The sequence below is a fragment of the Octopus sinensis genome, linkage group LG4 (assembly GCF_006345805.1).
Source record: "Octopus sinensis linkage group LG4, ASM634580v1, whole genome shotgun sequence".
NCBI lineage: Eukaryota > Metazoa > Mollusca > Cephalopoda > Octopoda > Octopodidae > Octopus > Octopus sinensis.
Genome location: NC_043000.1, coordinates 161,526,242 through 161,544,977, shown reverse-complemented (window position 1 = coordinate 161,544,977; position 18,736 = coordinate 161,526,242). Strand labels below are relative to the sequence as shown.

At 37.3% G+C, this 18,736-nt stretch overlaps 1 long non-coding RNA gene across 1 annotated transcript in view; it reads right to left on the bottom strand.

Moving 5' to 3' along the window:
• Nucleotides 1–12,475: 12,475 nt before the first annotated feature.
• LOC118763301 overlaps nucleotides 12,476–18,736 on the bottom strand; it is a 20,370-nt gene continuing 14,109 nt past the window's right edge. Inside the window, exon 3 of the long non-coding RNA XR_004999052.1 lies at nucleotides 12,476–12,603. This is a non-coding gene — a long non-coding RNA (uncharacterized LOC118763301). The remainder of the gene's footprint in view (nucleotides 12,604–18,736) is intronic.

Genomic DNA, 18,736 nt, shown 5'->3' with positions numbered 1-18,736 from the left:
ACCTGTATCTATTTATCTTAGCTTTTTAACAACGTGACTTCTCGTTCTATTCCAGACAACGGTCATACAACCACTCTTAGTAAAGTCATGTTATGTAGAGAATTTATATCCTTTGTCTGGAAGAGGGGTACACTTGTCGTTACGGGGAGAGAGTCATTGAATGGTTCCGATAAAAGATTCTAGGTTGATATGTTTTAGAAAAACCCCATGTCTTAGAGACGTGGAAACTTAACGTTTATGTTTTGTGTATTTTCCAGTAGCTGTAATTTAGTGTGGTGGAGAATACTCTCTCAAAGCGCCGGGTGTTAAATCATGATTTTCAGGAGTATTCTCCACCACGCTAAATCGCAGAATACTGGTAAATACTCATGTCATGTACACTAAGTATATGTGGTTCTTGTATTTCCTTTGTGATGATATGTTTAAAAGTGTCTTTTCTCCTAGCGATTTTGAGGGCCAACTATTCAAAGCTCTGCTTTCTATTTATCCACGGCTACTTTTTTGTAAAGCAGTAACATTCAGATTGTGTGTTGTTCTTTGTTTGCCTGTTGGTATTTTTTCCATGTGTTTGTTGTGGCCGTTTACCTTTGCTGCTTATATTTTTTCAGTTGTTGTTGTTTATTTTTATGTCTTGTTTACGAAATGGTGCCTCTTCCTGATATCTCTTCGGATAAACATTTCGACTTATCTGAGGCCTGTCCGTTTCTTCTCCAGGAGAAGCTGTTCACTTTTATTCTGTGCCTTGAAAATTAATCGGTCTTTGAATCTTGGTTCTGTAGCTGTTGCTTACGCTAATGCTGATGTAATAATGAATGATGTAATCTTAATGATGGTAGCACAGATCAGAGAACACCGGTTGCTTTTAGTAGTGAACAACGGGAACGCTTAAAAGAAGGGCATCAAGTAGTTTTTACTATGAGCAAGCGCTGCTTGAATCTTTGAAACATATTCAAATTCTAAATCAACAATAACTGATCACAGTTACTATTTCTTATTGCTTCTTGGCAAAAATTTGCAAATATTGGTATTTTAGTAGTGTGTCTCTTCCGAATGCTTCAAATTTAATGCTATTCTAACACTCGCAAATCTATGTTTTTGGTTGTCTTCGATTAGACAGCTTCCGGCGATAACCTAATCTAGTTTGCGCTTATTATGTGCCAAAAAATTATTGTTTTTGCTTTCGAAATAATAAAAATATGAATTATCTCTTGCTGCTTACTGAAACAATTCCAAACCATCATTTTTGTTTTGTATTTTTTCAAGCACTGAAGGTAAATCAAGTGACTTATGCCTAAAGTGTACATCTTATTTTCTCAAGATTTTGGATTGTACACCTAGTTAAACACTAACACATGGTCATTGTCTTTAAATGAGTTTATTCTTTGAAAACATTTAGACTAGATCTCCTGGTTTCCACCTGATCTATGATTATTTTACTTTCAGCCCCATAAAGTTCATATAGTGCTGGAAATATTTTTGAGTTAACAGACATTACCATTTTGATATCTATCCATATTGCTTTTAAGTATTAGATATTTGAAGAAGACTGATTCGGTGAGCATCGTCTTGAAGAGAAGTTATTTTAGGTGATCAGTGAAAGCGTGAAATTTTTCTTCAAAAAACTGGTGTTCTAATTTATGAAAACTTGTAGTTTCACAAATACAAGTTTTCATAAATTAGAACGCAATGTTTTTGTTTGCACAAAAGCCACAGAAAAATCCCGGTGAAAAGGATGAAGCCCAACAACCTTCACAGGGAATTCAGATGAATGACAGGTCTGTCTTACACACGATATTATTTGTCGTAACTCCACAAGTCAGCCTTGCTTGTGCAGCAGACGAACGCGTGGAGAACAGTTTCACAGCTTCCCAGCTCTTTATTTGGAGACCTCGTGTAATTTCATCATTCCCTCTGTCCAGTGTCCCACGACGCTGTGTGACGGCATGGACCCCTGTAGCTTTCCAGGCATGAACCCTGCTTTAAAAAGTAGTTGTTACCTTGGTATCTATCCATATTTCTTTTAAAGTATTAGATATTTGAAGAAGGATGATACTCTATTCGGTGTGCAGCGTCTTGAAGAGAAGTTATTTTAACTGATCAGCGAAAGCCTGAAATTATCTTTCATAAAACGGTGTTTTCTGCAACTTAAGTCTGTTGTATTTGTAAAACTACAAGTTTTCATCTACGAGAACACGATTTTCTTTTTGTATGCCCAAAAGATTCACTGATATGGTATTTAGCTTGATATGAACTGTTCGGATTGTTTGGGGTTAAATGTAAGCCCTTCATTGGCTCACACTTTGATAAATAACACCTTTAAGCCAAAGAAACAGTTTATTTAATATTTATTTATTCACTCTTCCTAGACAGGCTTTCATGAGTGAGTTATTGAGTATGTTAGTAAGAAATTAACTAAAACGTTTGCTAGGTTATGCAATAAAACTGAATGCCACTTAATTAAATTTTGTGTTTAATTATGAACAATACACAATTTAACAAAGACTTAAGAAAGCTACCCCATTCAAAAGATACCACAAAGTAGCTATCCGTTAGTAATTGAGAGTCTGGACAACGTTGTCTTTCGTCATTGGATTAATGATAAAAAAAATACTCCAACCTTAAGATTTGGAACTCAACACTTCGTTAACTCACCAGAGTTTCACAACGAACTCAGAAGCATTCACCATTATCATGAAGTAATTCAACTCCACTGAGTCATCTTCATTTTCTAGTCTTGGAAAGACGTAAGATGACAGTATGTACTGTCATCTTTCCTCTTTTCCTCCTTCTCCTTTTCAGATTACGTAATAAAAAGAAAATATGTTCAACTTTCAGAAATATTTCATCTCTGACAATCAACTTACTAATATCAAAGACATTTCTAATCATCGGTGGCAAAATAATTTGCACTAAGTAATGCGAGTATTCTCTCTGTCAGACGACTAATTTCTATCAACTGATCAAATTTCTCCTCTTTGGCTGTCAGTTTATTTCCCTCAAACAATAAGACTTCCTAATCTTTGACAATAAACTTGTAGTTCAAAGGAAAACCTCGTATTTGCTGCTGAAATGATTTCTATCAATAGTGTGAATTTTCCTCTTTCGTAGTAACTACGTATATTCCTCCTCCTCCCCTTCTTCTTCGCTTTCTTCTTCTTCTTCTTCTTCTTCTTCTTCTTCTTCTTCTTCTTCTTCTTCTTCTTCTTCTTCTTCTTCTTCTTCTTCTTCTTCTTCTTCCTCGGATTCTGCTTTCATGTTCCCTTCTCTGATTTTATCTTTATAATCGCCAACATTTATGCTATAACTCTGACATCTTTCTATTTCTAACTACTACTACTACTACTACTACTACTACTACTACTACTACTACTACTACTACTACTACTACTACTACCGCCACCGCCACTACTACTACTACTACTACTACTACTACTACTACTACTACTACTACTACTTATTATTATTATTATTATTATTATTATTATTATTATTATTCAGTAGTCTTATTTTTATAACGTGCTCTTCACTTCACTACCGAGCGCTGCTTTGTGTGCCTTGGGTATGTGCTGTGGTTTACTGTGATGCTCTTATGGTTAATGTATTGAAAGTGTTTTGCGTAGGATGTATGCACTGCACAATAGTGCAATTTTCTGTATGTTGTATATATTTGTAAGTCCTTATGTTCTTGATATGTATTTCTCTGAATATTTTTTTATCATACCTAATGCGCCCACTAAGATAGGAATTGTTTCTGTTTTATGCTCCACATTCGAGTTACCCCTATTTCCAGGTCTTTGTGCTTTGAAAGTTTCTCCATTTCTTTTAAAGAAACGTTGTCATCTGCTGGTATTGACACATTAATTAGAAAGTATTTTTTTCCTTCAAGATCTCTGACAACTATATCTGGCGTATTGGCCTTAATTTATCTGATTGTATTGGCTTATCCCATAGTATGGTTGATTTCTAGTTTTCTGTGACCTTTACTTGCGTGTGCTTATACCATCTATTTTCTGTTGTTATTCCAAAGTGTTGGCATGCTTCCAGTGTATGTAGGTCTCAACTCTGTCGTGTCTGTGAATATATTCCTTCTTAGCTAGGACTGGGCAGCCAGAGATAATCTGATTTATTGTTTCTTGTCCGTCTCCACATATTCTGTAGTTACACGTTATGTTTTTTTCCATTATATGTTTTTTGTAATTTTGGGTGGGGAGGCTTTGGTCTTGTGTTACAATTAAAAATCCCTCTGTCTCTGCTTTGAGTCCTGAGCTTCTCAACCATTGCTGGGATTTTTCTTTGTCTATTTCTTATGCGTTTAGTTTAGTCCAGTATTTGCCATGAAGGGGCTTTTCTTGCCATCGTTTTATCATGGTTCGTTGCCGTTGTATTTTTAGTTTGGATTTAATTTGTTTTATAGCTTTTGTTGTTTCTTGTTGTTGTTGTTGTTGTTGTTGTTGCTGCTGCTGTTGTTGTTTCTTGTTGTTGCTGTCGTTGTTGTTGTTGTTGTTGTTGTTGTTGTTGTTGTTGTTGTTGTTGTTCTTGTTCTTCTTCTTCTTCTTCTTCGATAAGAAGCACCCCCATCTAGCTCGCCGAGAGTCGTGGAAGGCCGTCCAGGTACACATCGAAGTCTGTCCCGTTGCTCGTCCCACCATTCGTCCCGAACAGTTGAGCAAAGTGCTGTTGAAAGGACGCACACATCTGCTTCGGTTCGAACATTTCACGCCTGTTCTGGTCCACCAAAAAACGGATGGTCACTCTGTCGCCACATTTTGCCTCTACCACTCAGGCCCATCTTAGTCCCCTCCCCGCTTAATGAATGTGCCTTAGCCCCGACGACTCACCCTTCGTGTTTGGCATCGAAACATTGGTCGAGGGCTAACCTCGCCGCCAACACGTCGGATACAATGCCTTTCCTAAGCGCCTTATCTAATTTTCTAACTAAATCTCCCTCTATTTTTTCTTCTCCCTACCTAGTTGATTCTACTCTAATAGTCATTTTAAGACCAAACCACCAGTTGTTATTGACGATTGACCCTGTCAATGCTCGCTTAACTAATTCCCAAATCCGGGCTCTGTAAGCTTGGCACATCGGTAACAACATGTTCAGCTTCCAGTACCCGGGACGAGATGACTCGGTGCGGTTTGTCCATGTACACACTAGCACATTCCGGTTATTTAGTCGGAACTTGTCAGATAATTGAAAACGTCTGACCAGGTCTTTGAGGCTTTTGCACCCCCGCCTTCTACGCGTTTGAAACGCTTATCTAAGACAGCGTTCCAATCTCCTATTAGTGCAAGACTTTGCCAGGAAAGCCTCCAAACGCTTGAAGCAATCCGACCGCCCTGCCTCTGCCGGTGCATAGGCAGCCACCAGCCTGAAGGCACCGCCGTCACTGCTGTTCACATCTAGGACCACCAACTTACCTTCCGGATCCAGGAATATTGCCTTTATTTTCAGATCCAAGCCTTTCCGGAAAAGCACCACAGTACCACCATCGCCACATCCCGGCTGACACGGAGACCAGAAGATCTCGTATCCACCGAAAAGGGTCGTGAGATCTCGCGGGTCGGAAAGCCTTGTTACTGTGATGGCTGCTACGTCTACACTGAAAGACCTCAGGTTGTTTAAGAGGTGATCTTGTTTCCAAGGTGACCCGTGTCTCCTGACATTTATGTAACCTATTCTGAGCATCACCATACTAAAAAAGAATTGTTTTGGACGCAGAAGAGATCTGCTTACCGGTGTTGTCTGAAGGGGTGGCTCCCTTCATGTTTGGTGTGGGTGTTTCTACGAGGTTTTTGTAGAGTCGTTTACAGAGGTTTTATTGGAACGACCCAACAACTTCTGGAATGTTCGTTTTAATGGTGTTGTATGTGTGTGTGTGTGTGTTGTGTGGCTTTTAGAATTTGTATGTGTGGTGGTGGTGGTGCGTTTTGCATTGGTAAGACAAAATCTTCTATTGTGATATCTGTTTTCTCTCTAAGATTGTCACAAGATCGGTGTTGTTTGTGTCTATTGCTGTAAGGTTGGTAGTGCTTGTGAAGTCTGACTGCATTGTAAGTGGTAGTGCTGGTGAAGTTGTTGTTGTTGTTTGTTGCGCGTGTATGTTACTCTTGTTGGAAAGCTCAGATTGCTTATTGGGCCTCCCTTGTTTATCCAATTTCTCTTTAGATTTTTTTCTTTTCTTTTTGGGCGACACTGTGCACTTCTCCCCCATCTCGACCTCAGTGCTCGAAACATCCGAGTTGCTCTTGTGGGTCATTGTGTAAGGTGTTTCACAGGGGCCCTACTGTTGCTGTTGCTGTATCTACTTGTGGTGGTGGTAGTAGTGGTGGGACTCCAGCCAGCATGAACTCTATTCTGGTGTTGATTGTATCCTGGGGACGGCCAGAGGTGGTGTCATTGTTGCTGTTGCTGGTGGTGGTGATAGTGTTGGTGATGCAGGGACCGCTCTTTTCTTATGCCGCTACTTTTGCTTTTGTTGTTGCTTGTATATGCGGCAGTCGACCTTCAGATGTTTGTCATCTCCACGGAGGTAACCATTTAGCCTCCTGCCCTCCACAACTCAACGAATCGGTTTATTGTGTTGTAGTGTTTAATAACGTTCGTTTTTACTCCGGGTTCAAATCCAGCCACTTTGGACGTAATGCTTTACTTCACTGCGTTCTATAAAAAGAGCTTGCAAAGCACCAGAGTTGATTCACTCTGTGCTTTCTGTGCTTTCTGATCCTACGAGAGGGAATCCATTTGCTTAAAAAAAAAAACATTTATTGAAGGTGAGATCTAGGCTAAGTTGTTCTGAAGTGAATATATAGAACACCTGCTCAACCAAATGGTTCACACAAAAAAGTCTTTTTTCTGAAATCCCTTACAGAAATTTGTACAGACTTAATGTTGTTATTTACACCTTTTGTATTGAAGGTATTAAATGGCAGCTGAAACGAGCCAGTTGTGTACTTGTGAAGTGTTAAGTTATTCACAAATTGTTAGGAACTCTTCACTTAAGCTGATGATGCCTTTTAATTATAATATATTCCCATTTCTTTAGAGTAGTATAATGTAAGCAACATGCATTTCGTCAGAATCACACTAAACACTCGCACTTAGCATATTTCAACTCACGGACACTTTCCGACGCACATACACGCACGTGTTCGCATTTATGTAAATATGGTGTTTGGGCTAAATTTGACGGTTTTTATGATTCCCTGTTTTCAAGAACACCTTGATGCATTCGTGATTAGTCAACGGCATAGGAGAGCATAAAGATTAAAGTTGTAGTTGAGTAAAAGTTAGTTGACTTGGTGGACTTAACTTACTTGTTATTGACGATTACTCCCGTCAACAACCGCTTAACTAATGTATTAATCCGGGCTCTGTATGCTTGGCACGCCGGTAACGACGTGTTCAGCTTCCAGTACACAGGACTTCATGTCTGAGCGAATACTCTCTTAAGAGAATTGAATTATGTGCGATTGATCATTCATTTTCTGTCCATGAATACAATGTATACAAAATGCTTACATTTGCCAATATATACAGTGTTGGCTATAATCTTTAGAAACATTCTATCGCGCAGTTTCGCTTTGAAACAATATATATTTTCCAATATATTTTCCAAGGTATCCTTCTTTAAGCGATAAAGTGTGAATTAAGGAAACTTTCGTTGTCATTTCTGGCAGACTGAGTGGCTACATAGAAATTTCTCTCCTTAGCTCATCTTTGATAATTGTTAGCTGTTAACGAGTATCTGTATTAATCAGATGTCTTTACACGATGGAGTAAAGAAAAGGCTAACGCGCCAGTAGCGTATGTATTGTCAAAACAATTAGTTTGTTTCTCTAATAAAATCAGTTTTTCATGATCCATTTCCGATTTTTCCTGCAGTCGCAGTGGTCAAGACTCCCTCAAACCAGTCCCACTTTTTTCAGAAAGGAAGAACATATTGGACAAGTATTCATAGATATCCAAAAGCAGGATTGTCCCGGCTAAAGCATCGATTCTCATTATAGAGATGCTCAATTTTGTTTGACAAGGTGCTTTATAACAATCTCAACGGCCGCAGCAACAAAACGGCTACAAAAATATGATGTTGCAAAAAGATTTGAGGAATGCTGTACAACAGATCAAACCAACATGTAGAAGCTACAAACTGTACGAGTTGTGTTTAGACAAAAATCAAAAGCATTCCATCCATGATTATCCCTAATTTGTCAGTTTATGTATGTATGTATGTATGTATGTATGTATGTATGTATGTATGTATGTATGTATGTATGTATGTATCTATCTATCTATCTAACTATCTATCTATCTATCTATCTATCTATCTATCTATCTATCTATCTATCTATCTATCTATCTATCTATCTATCTATCTATATATCTGTGTGTCTGTCTGTCTGCCACTCTGTTTGATTGACTAGCTAGCTGGCTGTCATTTATATTAAGAACCTACGTAGTCCAAATTGTCCTTTTTAAAAAATATTTGACCGTGAGCTAAGGGTCTTTGGTTGCGATTTGGGATTACGATGGACGAATTTCAAAAATATAATCTGCAAATTTTTCTTTTATAAAATTATTTTGACCATTATCACAAAGACATCTTCCATCAACCCCATCATGGATACCGCTTAAATGCATAATTACAACCATCACTTCTACCACTGGTAGTGGTATTGGTGGTAACCACCCTAGGCACCACCATCTTCATCATCACTCACATTCATCACCACTGCTACCAAAGGAATTACCACTGTTATCAAACACGATTAATAGATATTGGGTTTGCTTCAAGAATTTTGTTCTTCGTTTAGATCCAGGAGAGACTCTCCAACGATTCTGCCAGTCCACTACCCTTATAATATTAATTTCTAGAGAAGATCCAAGGCCTCAAATGCGACATACCAGCATTGGCTGAATCTTTGTTTTATCGATCCCGGCAAAATTTAAACTAAGAACATAAAGAGCCTTTATCAAATACTGCAAGTCATTCTGTTTGGCTCTTCAACCAACAAATCTGCCATAGCTAAGTAATTGATTAGCTTGTCAGGATGAGATGGAGTTCTATTGTTACTTAATTCAGTCAATGAGAAAGCATTCTCAGTGCATCATTCTTTTAAATCACTCTGTAACAATCAAATAATCAGTGCTGATACAGCAGCCGCGAAAGCGCGTGGCTTAGTGGTTGGGGTGTCAGCATCATGATCGTAAGATTGTGGTTTCGATTCATGGACCTGGTGACGCGTTGTGTTCTTGAGCAAAACACTTCATTTCACGTTGCTCCAGTCCACTCAGCTGGCAAAAATGAGTAACGCTGCGATGGACTGGCGTCCCGTCCAGCTGGGGAACACATACGCCATAGAAACCGGGAAACCGGGCCCATGAGCCTGGCTAGGCTTCAAAAGGGCGCATTTATTATTATTATAATATAGCAGTCCACTAAGGTTACAGGACGAAATGACTACTAGTTCATTATCTCCCACTATTAAGATACTATAGGCAGAGCTTGACCACTGATTGAAAGTAAAGCATGGGTAGGATTAAAGTTAATAAATGCTGCATGTCTAGTGGAATGTCTAGTGGAAAATGCATGTCTAGTGGAATGTCTAGTGGAAAATGGTATCAGGGCTGGCTCTGAGTTACTACAACATACAATATGTGAGGTAAATACGTGGGGCAGGTTTGAATAGTGATGGTACAGAGTTGCGTATTCCTAAAATAAGCCGTTGCATTGCCGATGTAAGAAAGAGAGAGAGAGGGAACACATAATTTCACTACAGTAGTTGTTATAGCATGTTGGGAAGTGAATAATCGAAGCAATATATTGAATGTGTGGGAACACAACAAAGACCCATTCATCACGATCATCATGCGCATCAAAACCACCGCCCGCGTTGCCATCCTCTTCGTCATCAAAATCTTTATCGTTGTTGTCGCTAGTCGTCGTCGATAACTTTATTAATGTAGTTTATTCTTCTAAGCTAGCATCATGTTTATTTATCTATCTTCACATTTACCAATAAAAAGGGATTCGATTGATAAAACAAGGGATTGTAGAATCCTGGCGCAATAACTATCTTCATGTGCTATTGTACGTTTTAGCAAGACATGCATGTGTGAATGTATTTATGTATATACGTGTGAGTGTGTGTACGTTTGTACGCACGTATGCATACATGCATGCTTGAATGTATGGATTCATGTGTGTATTTATATACTATGTGTGTGTGTGTTTGTACGTATGCTTCAACTCACACATGATAGCTCCTGGGAAACATACTTGCATAATAAAATATGTATAATATTTCACACACACACACGCAAATATACACAAACACATACGCTCTCAACCTCACCACACATGTATGTACAAAACTATTTTGCAATTCTATTACAATATTCTATTTATATATATCTAAAATTTTCTTTGTGTATCCTTCTCATCTCTCTCTCCCTATCTATCTATCTATCTATCTATCTATCTATCTATCTATCTATCTATCTATCTATCTATCTATCTATCTATCTCTATCTATCTATCTATCTCTGAACTCACCTATCCATCCATCAATTCTTCTATTCATACAGCCATCCTTCTATCCACCCAGTTATTCATCCATCAATTCACCCATCTTTCCGTCCATCATCTATTCAACCATTCCTTTATCTAGCTACCCCTTTCCTTATCTAGGCAGATAAGCATTAAGACCTAAACCAGCAACAAAGCTTTCGGGGATCTGCTGTATATTATGATATTTTGATATATGGTTATATCGTTAGGTTATTTTGACATGCTACTGTAAAGCATATTTCTATATATGTATGTTATGCGCGCATGTGTGTGCGTGTGCACGTGCACGCGCAAATGTATATATACGTAAAGGTATAAATACACGCATAAATGCATACACACACGCGCACGCATATGTATAATTGTATATTCTCGGTTAGAATATGGAAACACAATTTCATACACCAAACAAAAAAAAAAGATGGATTTAATTATAAAAATAATGATCCGTACAAGACAAATCCACTTTTCTTTACACAAGAATTTGTAGAGGAAAGTAACGAGCCTAGTTTTTATTCTCGTTAAAGCATTATTATTATTATTATTATTATTGTTGTTGTTGTTGTTGTTGTTGTTGTTGCTGTTGTTGTTGTTGTTATTCTGTAGTTTATTTTCATCACGTGCTTTCACTGCACTATCGAGCGCAGCTCTGTGTGCCTTGGATACGTGCTGTGGTTTGATTTGGTGCTGTTATTTTCGCTTTATTAAAAGTACTTTACGCTGGATGTGTGCGGTGCCTAGTAGTGCTCTTTTCTGTATGTTATATTTCTTGTTATATTTCTTAGTAAGTCCTAGTATTTTGGTTTTGTATTTGCCTGAATGTCTTAGAATCCACATTCGGGTTGTCTCTATTTCCAGATCTTTGTAATTGAGAGTTTCTCCGTTTCTTTTAGAGATACATTGTCATCTGTTGGCATTCATACATCGATTAGAAAGTATTTTTTTCTTGACGATCTGTGATAACTCTATCCGGACTATTGACCTTGATTTTTGTATCTGTGTGTATTAGCATGTCACAGAATATGGTTGCTTTGTCATTTTCTGAGACCTTTTTCTGGAGTATGTCTACACCATCTGTTTTCTTTTGTCATTCCTTAGTGATGGTGCAACGTCCAGTTTTAATAGGTCCCAACTCTTTCGTGTCTGTAAATATATTCCTTCTTAGCCAAGAGTGGACAGCCAGAGACAGTAAAAGGTATTGTTTCTTCCCCATCGCCACTTATTCTGCAGTTGTATTTTTCTTCGTTATGTGTTTTTGGTGACTGGGAGGCTTTGATCTTGTGCTGTAATTAAAAATCCTTCTGTCTCAGTTTTGAGTCCTGAGTTTCTTAACGGTTGTTGGAATCTAAATTTATCTATTTCTTTTCGGTTTAGCTTATCTCAGTATGTGCCATGTAAGGGCTTTTCTTGACATCGTTTCATCAACTTTTGTTGATCCAGGTTTCATTTGAATTTCAGTTGTTTTAGATATTTCTGTAATCCTATGGAGGTTATTCTATAACAGTCTTTTAGTAGTATTAAACATATACTACTTTAATTTCGTTGTTTTATGTCAGATTTTGGGTGGTGCATCCTAAATCCTGTCATTATTTTTCTTGTTTTCATGTCATATAGAGCCCAATTAAGAATATTGTCACTGTAAAGTATAACTGGGGCAACTATTATATCTTGTTGTTCGCATTGACCTGACCTCTGTTATAAGTATTAATTTAAGTTGTCTATAGTATTCCTTTTCTATATTTTCTCTTTCATTTGTGTGTGTTGTACCGTATCTAGTTCATTGATTTCTAAGTATTTGTATGTCTGGTTTTGGACTAATTCTCTTATTACATTTGCTTTACCTAATGTGATTGATACTCTTAACTAGCTTTCCTCTTTTGAAGGTTGCTTTGGCATATTTTTCGAAGCCGAATTTCATTGTTAATTTCTTAGGTAAATCCATGTACTGTCTGTAATAATATTTCGAGTTGTTTATCATTTGCAGCATACAATTTTAGATCATCCATATACAAGAGATGGTTGATTGTTATGCCTTAGCAGTTGTATCCACATCCAGTTCTATTTAGCATACAAGTTAAAGGCGTCAGTAATAAACAGAAAAGGAGAGAAGATAGCGAGTCTCTTCTAATTCGGGTGGGTTTAGTTTTTATGAGTCCCTCTTCAGTTTGGAGCTGCAGCACTGTTTGCCATCTATTAATGGAATGTTTTATATATTTTATGATTAATGTTGGTGCTACCTTGTTTATGGCTAATGTCTCTAGGATCCTTGTGTGGGAAATGCTGTAAAAAGTTTTCGATAGTCGATCCAAGCCTTATTCAGACTCTAATTTTCTTCTGGCTGTCATCAGGTATGGCTTTATTGATCAGCAACTGACTTTTACAGCCGTATGAATCTTTGCACTACTGTTCCTGTGGAAACAAGTTGTTTTCGTCAAGAGGTTTACCCATTTTCTGCGATACTATTGCAGTTAAGACTTTGTAAATTGTTGCAAGACATCTTATGGGACTGTACCTTTGTGCGTTTTTCGCTCCAGTATATTTGGGAATTAGGATAGTTTTCCCATCTGTGAACCGCTCAGGCCAGTATCTCATTCAATTTCTTTGCGAGCGTCTTATGTATTCCTGTTGTATGTTTTAGCCGGAAATTGGGTGTCTTATCATGCTCGAGGGCCTTCCAGTTGCTTAGGTTTTGCAGTGCCTTGGTTACCTCTTCCGTTATAGGTGTCCAGAGTTGTTCAACTGCTGTGCTTGTTGTTTTGGTCGATGTTTTTTGAAGTTGTTCCTTCTTCGACCATTCTTCTTTCCAAAATTCTTCTGCTGTTGGTGCTGTATTGATCTCTATTTTATCTTTGCCAAGTTCTTGGTAGAATCTTTTGGGGTTGGAGTTAAACTGTTTGTTTTCATATACCGACAGATTCTTTGTGCTTTAGCGAGAATATTTTACTTCAGCTGTTCTTTTACCTCAGCTATAGTTGTTCTGTAATTTATTTCTGTAGAATCTTTCTTTCTTTCTTGTTGCTTAGAAGTGTTGTTCGCCTACAAATTTCATTAAGGATTGACAAATCCTTTCTTTTATTTTCTGTTTTTCTTTTTTCCAGATATCATTTTTCGATAGCATATGTTTAGATAGTGATACTCTGCTTTAGATGGATTTGAGGGAGTATCCAACCTCTTTTGCAACCACAGCGGCTGCTGCATATATTATAATTTAACTTGGTCATATTGACATTTGTTTCTGTTGCTATTAGTTCTGTGACGGCCAGATTTATGTTATTTATTATTGTTACTGTCTTATTATCAAATTTAATTTTTGGGTGGTACGTACCATCGGTGGTTCCAACTGAGATCTGTGACTTTTAATTCCTTGATTATACTCATTTTTAGAGTATAATAATCATGGATTCCGCCTTACCTGTTTCCAGTTTTTAGTCTTAATTTGAATTCCTTCCCGTTTATATTTTTGTCTGTAGTGTCCTGGTTTGGTGCATATTGATCATCCTTATGCATTCCTACGGTTTGGGCTTGTTGTGTTTCGTTACTTTCTTCGTTTTTGTTATTCATGTTACAAGTATCTTTTGCAGTGCCAGTACTCATGTTATTATTTGGTATTGTGGTATGAACTCTATCTACGTTTTCCTAATGTATTTTTCATTTAAGTACTCTTTCAATTTCTTATATTTTTTAGAATGTATCTTCTAATGTTGGCTAGTTTGTTACGGTTTATCGATATATTCAAATCTACGTTACTTTTCTTCCAGATTTTAAATGTATGTGTGGGATCATATCGTACCCCTTACAATAATCGATCCATGACATGGCTAAGTTACTTTTCCTCCTCTTGCAGTCTCTAAGTACAGTTTTGTCTATCAGGAGTTGATCCTTGCTACCTCTGCACTTACACTAGCAACACTTCTGTTCATGTAGCAGGACTCCATTTTTTCCAGATGTTCGTACACTGACTCCGAGTATTTCAGTCAATAACTTCCACATAATTGGCAGACAGGATATCGGCCAGTAATTGTCTACCGTATTGCCGTTTTCTATGTTTTCCAAGCACAGCGCTGTCCTATGCAATGTCAGCCATTCTGGTGTTACTTGGTCGGCATTTAGCAAGGTGTTGAGTTGCGCAGCTATTCGTGCATGACATTCACCAACTGTTTGTAGCCTTGAACTCCATTTGGTCCTGGGGCCTTCCAGTTGCTAATTGTTTTGCTGATTTCCTTCACTTCCCTAACTGAAATTACTAGTTCTGCCCGATTTGGACTGACTACTGCTTGCTTCAGTTATGCAACTATTCAGCGTCCTTCTTGTGCTCCTTGTCAATCCAAAAACCTTTGACTTTCATTGTTATCTGGTATCAAATTTCCATCCTATTCTGGTGGTAACCCTTCATTGTTTTATTATTATTATTATTATTATTATTATTATTATTATTATCATCATCATCATCAACATCATTATTATCATCATTATTATTTCTATCGTTTGTGTTAGACGTAAATAGTCCAATCGGCCTCCTGAAGTTTTGCTAAATTCTCTTTAAAATTGTTTACTTTTGTAAAGTTTTGTTAAATGTGTAAATAAGGATCCCTACTTTATTGGGTGAAGAAATGAAAACTGAAAATTTGTTGGCTAAAATAGGGGAACGGGGGAAAATGAGTAATTTATGATATGTCGTTATTTCTTCCTTGTTTGAAGTCATTACGTTGCAAGTATTTCTTCATTATTTCGCTTCATCCTTAGGAGCAAAGGCTGGTCTACATAGTTGTTGTTGGAGTTGAGAGAATATGAAACAGCCAGCTCACAGGTATTTGTTTGTCAAAAAGTTTTACTTCAAGTGTGATTGAGTTTGCGAATAAAATATCTGGATAATTTTTTAGTGTTTAACAATAAAATTTCTTTTCTCTGTTGGATTCTAAGTAAGTTTTTCTTACACAATTCTTTAAATTGGTAACTTGCAATTTCTAAAAACTGATTTTTAAAATGGGGTAACATGAGTAATGACTAATTTCAGCAATTTCTTCTCTTTGATGGCATGGTGCGTAAATATGCCAGGAAGAGAGCCACTCCAGCGGATTGTGAAGATGCCATAGAAAATATTTTGTTAGTTTTTAGATTTAGTCAGGTTTCGTAAATTTTATATTAGGTACCATTCTTCCAGGATCCTCCTTCATTTGACCGAGACTTTTAAAATTTTCGCTGCAATTCTGATCTTTTTCATGTCTAAGGATGGATTTTCATGTGTATGGACTTTTCCTCAAATGTAATTTTGGTAAAATGGAAATGAGAAATTTACTTTATTTTGTCTTCAATGAACTTGCTCCACATAAATTTGTCTCTTGTATGCTCAAAAAGTATACTTTTCTGAAATAGTGTTCCGAATATGAATTAGTGTTTTTAATACATTTAGAGAAGGTTATTTGCTTAGGTAATATAGTTTTTGCAAGGTAGAGAACATTTGTAAAATATATATATTTTTTCTCAAAATAAAAAGGCGTAAATATTACCCATTTTGCCCCACTATACCTCTACCCTCAGCCACCTCAACTTCTTCCGACCTGGAAATCTCATTATATAAAGATGGAGGACAGTGATGATAATGACAAATAATTAATCATTTCAAGAAAAGCTACAACATCTCTAAATGAACCACATAGTCACAACGGCTCCACCGAATGCATACTCAGGCAAAAATACATACAAATCTACAATAACTCCATCACCAACGACACTCACCATTTAGCGGTAAAGTCGGCAGTTCACATTCTACTGCAATGCACCAAGCATAAACTTGGTAACAATTTTTCCAGGCCATGACCATCACATAATTTCTACGAACAATGTATCTCATTAGAGCTGAAGAGAGAGAAGAAAAGAGAGAGGGAGAGAGAGAGAGGGGGAGAAAGAGAGGAGAGGAAGAGAGAGGGAAAGAGCGAGAGAAAGACGGAGAGCGTGTGAGTGAGAGAGGGAGAGTGAGAAAGAGAAAAAGAAGTAGGGACTTGGACAGAATGAGAGTAAGAAAGTGTGATAATTGTATAAGGGAGGTAAAGATAGATAGCGACAGAGTGAGAGTGAGAGTGAGAGAGAGAGAGAGGGAGAGAGAGTGAGAGAGAGAGAGAGAGAGAGAGGGGGGGGAAACTGGAAGAATTACTGGCTATTTGGAGTATTTAGCAAACTGTCGAAAATGGCAATGTAGTTAAATGATATATAGTAATGAGTTCGAACCTTACATTTAAACGATAATAAATGGAGTTAATTAATTAGCAATTGTAATGGCGTTGTTGTTGCTGCTGCTACTGCTACTGCTGCTGCTGATGATGATGATGAAGATGACGATGATGATGACAGTGTGGAAATGCTGAGAATAGTGACAAAGCCGATGGCGATAAATAAGGTAGATTGTAGTGATTGCGGTGATGTGGTGCCTCTTTTTAATAACTGATTTTTTTTCGGAACTCTAGTCGATGGTTAGTATTGAATATTATCGTAGTAAAACTAGAATAACCTGAGAACAGCAAACCCATGAAATTCTCCTCAAATAAGACAATGGTCATATTGATTATGATGATGTAATTTACAAAAGATGTACGAGACTTTCGAACGTTTAACGTTGTCCGTGGACAACATGCCTTGCCAATAGCGTGACATTGTAGCAATATGACATTTTGTCAACTATTGGGGTAACAGACACAGTCGTTAGTAAGTTTGCTAAAGTCAAGATACATAACGCCAGTGTTCAAGCCCTCTCCCCAAACTTAAAGGATGTCATCTAAGTGTTATGCAATCTCTGTCACAACGAAAGCCACGATGGTTGGAATGTTGGAGATGATTACGCTCTAGGAAAGCCATTTATTCTTGATCTCGCCATCCTTACACACTTTGATGATATGGGAAGTGACTGAGATTGGGCGACAGTTTACTGCAAGAAAGCTGTCTCCCTTTTTGAAGACTGGGATAACAGATTGAGATGAGTAATATTTCGGTATATACTCTGAGCCTAAAGATTTTTTCTAGAGGTTAGAGGGGATGTGTCTACTTTCCTTCAGTACTCTAGAAGGAAATCTATCAGAATAACGTTTGGTTTCATTTATTACTGAAATGATGCCTGAGGCAGCAAATGTCATGTCAGAAATAACATATTGGAGGCTAAGTTCGTTGAAGTATCTTACAACACCATCATTGGGATCGTTAAAAACAGAACAATATAATTTCTGCAGGACTTCTGCCATTTCTTTAGCAACATGGTGGAAAATATATTTATCATGTATCACCGAACAAATGGATGCGACAGCAGTTCTGCATTTGTTAGCGAGGGTGAATCAGTGGGTGAGACAGTAGTCCTGTGATTGTTGGCAAGTGAATAGAGCACATTTGGTTTCTTGTTGCTCTTTGGTTGTTATTGTTTGTTTTCGTGCTGTTGTGTGGATGATATTTTTCCGACTCAACTATTCTTATTCCTATTGATTGTGGATGCCATTGGTGAAAGATTTGTAAATGGTTGAATTTTAGCTATTAAGTCTTTTGATTCTCTTGATGAGTGATTTTTTCTCTTAGGAGCCTACATCTGTCTGTGCTATTTAGCTTCATAGGAGCATATTTTAAACATTGTTAGGTGACAATCTTTTCAAAACAGTACAATATTGAAACAAAATACATTTGACGGAGTAGCAACCAAGAATGCGCTACATTTCTTTTACTTAAGCTGTAAGTAATAGAGCTTTCATAAACAGCGTTTTCGTGGACAAGTAAGCAGTTCACTTAGCCACTGATGAAGTCCCAACACAGGATAGAGAGTAGTCCAACTGATCTATATCTCGCAACGAAGCTATTGTATAAAATGTCAAGCTGATCAATCTAAGTACAGCATTTGAAATATTACTCTGAATGTATTAATAATAACAAATATAATTTAGCTGAGAATTTGTAAAATATACGAAGACAGAAGCAGACAGACAAACAAACGATGAATAATTGAATTATTATAGAGTGTAAGTTTAAATTTTTCGCATGATTTTCAATATCGTTTATGCTTGTAATTCATATTGCTTCACTCATTTTGTCATCTGAATGAGAGAAACAATGGTGTAACTTGAACAATGAATCACAGTAATACTAGTGGCAAATGAATACCTGATTATGCCTCATGGGTAATCGACCTACAGAAA